We start from the raw sequence: 3,250 nt of genomic DNA on the forward strand, positions 1-3,250 counted from the left end.
GTTTGGTGGGTTTCATCATGCTATAATCATACAAATATACATACATATATGTATATATATATATATATTATAAACATATAGTATTTCTATCCTCTTTACCATCCAGTAACCTCTCCTTTCTACCTACTCGTGCTGTGACACCCTTCAGGATGTCTTTTTGCACTCAAGTCACCAAGATTTTTCTTTTGTTTTTGTTCCTACTCCATGTCTCCCCATTCATTATATATACCAGACTAGGCACAGGGTCTGGCCTAAGGTGTATATGACATAGGCTTTCTTTGCCTCCTCTTCCTATACCAACACTATAAGAACATGGCCTTTATTAATACCAGGAGAGCCCCATGTTTCCTCTTATCTCATCTACTATTATTCATGAACTGAGTCATCTTTGGCAGTTCTTATCACTTTATGCTTTATCTCCAAGCCCTATGAGAAATTCTTTTCCAAAATTTACCTTATATATGCCCATTTCTCGCTTTGTCCTCTAATATTCTTGTCCAGGTCTCCATCATTTTTTATATGGACTACTGCTGTCCTGTCTTGACTGCTTGTAAATATTGTTCACACTTTGGTCAGAGTGTTTATTAAGTCAAGTCTCTGTACAAAGGTTCTTCATTGCTCTACCCATCCTCTGAGAATAAAGTCCAGACTCCTTTCCTCAGGATCCTATATTCTTCTACTTTATGTAGGATGAGACTTCTTCCTGCCTTGATGCTCTATTCACTATGAGATTCTGTCACTTGTGGGACTCTCTAGAAATCTTTTTCAAGCTTTTAATCTCACTGCTCCTTGCAAATGGTATGATATGTCTCCTTTTTTTTGTTTTTTGGTTTTTTTGGCCTTTCCCTTCTCCTGTATCTTCACATTGACTTTCTCACTATTTGGTTTTCAGATGAGAAATCATTTCTTTAAGAAGTTCCTCCTAACGTATTTTATGTAAAACACTCTCAAACACTGCATCTTCTGGCACCTACTTTTTCACTGTTTTTCTAAACAGATGGTATTCCTAACTACATGGTAAGCTTTGTGAGTTCAGGGACTTGTCTGTCTTGTTTCATGTTGAATATATCCTCAACACCTAACATGTAACTGGAATATACATGGTTGATTATTAAATAAATGGTAATTAAGGACTCAAGTATAGGGATGAAGTTTGGTTTCAGGTCTAATGGTTGCTGAGTGTTGAAAAATAGGAAAATTACTACAAAAAAGGAAGAAAATTATAGAGCGAGCCAAGTCTATGTTCCTCAGAACAAGCAAGGTTTACACTACAATAAAGCAGAAGCAGTTTTGAGCTATAACAGAAACAAAATCCTACTTTGGGAAAGTCTCTGGGTTTGCTCACAACTGGACTGTGTTGCAAATACTATTTGTCTCTGGAGTTACATGGCCCTATTTACAAGCTCATACAAATCCGAGTGAACACATTGACACATCATAGGCATTTAAGAAAATATTTACAATAATACCAACATCTTAAATAATTCCTGTTTTTTCCCCAAAGTATGATATTTCCTGTTTTCAAGCTTTTTAACAGATACCTATAAAATTTACTGAATGTTGTTATCTGTATGCATACTTGAACTATTTTGTAAATTGTCAAAAAATATGGAAAACAGCTGACTTAGCTGGGTTATTATTGTGGTGATTTTAAATACATTAAATCATGTAATGAAGTCAAATTTTATATTATAATATTTTATAGTTGAAATATATGTGAATTGTTAATGAAACCTATCACTAAATAGAAAAAAATGTTCAAATGATTATTAGGATATCAATTAAAAGGAATGTATAATGGAAATCTAAGGACTAAGATAACCATTCTGTACCATAAGATAAGAGCAAAATAAGAGCATTTCAAATAATCAGATGTGATTGTGTTTATATCGTTAGTATATTTGAAAGTAACTTAAGCAACATGATTCAATCAGAACAATAAAAGCTGTTCATTAGTGATCTCATCAGCTACTCTAAGAATTTGTTTTTTGAGAATATATATTAAAGACAGGCAATTCCTCTGTTTGGATCAAGAGGCATGAAACTGTTATCCTAGGAAATAACGCATTCTACATTTCCGCTAGTACTCCAGACTAAAACTATTGCATATAATTAAATATATATGATAGTGCTAGGGATGTAGCTCAGTGGTAGAGCACTTTCATAGTATATGCCAGATCCTGGATTTGATCCCCAGCACTGGAGGTCGCATATATATATATATATATATATATATATATATATATATGTATGTATATATATTTCTTTATATATGTATGTATGTGTGTGTATACATATAAGTTTATAATTAATGTGCTTAGCTCTCTGAATTTAAAATGAATTTTGATTTTCTAACTAGAGAATCAAATTGCTTAATATTTTGGATATCATGGTTTCAAATTGGTATGTATAGCATGTTACATCTTACATCAAATGAAAGTGGTTATACAATTGAATTGACTTCCTCTCCAATCAGTCATGATAAATCTGTAAAGAGAATAATATTCAAAAACTGACAACTGAACATTTTGATAGTAAGAACTTTGCTTCTTAGTTTTCATATTCTCAGGACCTAACAAATTGCTTTGCAAAACAGTAAGTAAATATTTATGATGTAAATATAAATATAAATATAAATGATTCATTTAGTACATGCATGAATAAAAGTAAAAAATAGTCATTTGACATTTTTAGGAGAAAAATTGTCTTTAAAGAGTAGGAAAAGAAAGCACTTTGCATTTCTATAGTTCCAGTAGACACAATTACATTTTAGAGAAAATTATAAAATTATATATAATTCTAATCAAATGTAAAATGAATTATTTATTATGCATGTTACTTTGCTGAAGAAAAAGTCTGTAGTACAAATGAAAGTCATTTGTATTCTCAGATACACTTGTGAGGTGACAGGAATATTAAACCAGTGGTAATACAAGGTCAATGAAGATATTATGTTCATAGTAATTAACCTATTACTCTATCATTGTAAAAACAATTAACAAATTTATTAATATGGCTTAATTGTACTAATATGTAATAATCATCAGGTAAAGATTACATCCAAGACTTTAATTTTTAAAAAAATAGAAAGCATAGCAGAAATCAAAGACAGTAATACGAAAAGATATTTGCTCTTAATTCATCAATTGAACTTCCACAGCAGAAGGTCCAGTATTTGTTCTGCGAGTCTTCAAAACCCCTTGGTTGGCCAAGCAAAATAAAGCCGTAAGGTCCAAACCTCTTAACCAGG

At 31.5% G+C, this 3,250-nt stretch overlaps 1 non-coding gene across 1 annotated transcript; it reads right to left on the reverse strand.

Annotated features, from left to right (window-relative positions):
• Window positions 1–202: 202 nt before the first annotated feature.
• LOC141416700 (small nucleolar RNA SNORA51) lies at window positions 203–338 on the reverse strand. The gene has a single exon (XR_012441306.1). It is a non-coding gene; the product is annotated as a small nucleolar RNA SNORA51 (small nucleolar RNA).
• Between the last annotated feature and the right edge of the window lie 2,912 nt (window positions 339–3,250).

Source organism: Castor canadensis, chromosome 1 (genome assembly GCF_047511655.1).
Source record: "Castor canadensis chromosome 1, mCasCan1.hap1v2, whole genome shotgun sequence".
NCBI classification, from domain to species: domain Eukaryota; kingdom Metazoa; phylum Chordata; class Mammalia; order Rodentia; family Castoridae; genus Castor; species Castor canadensis.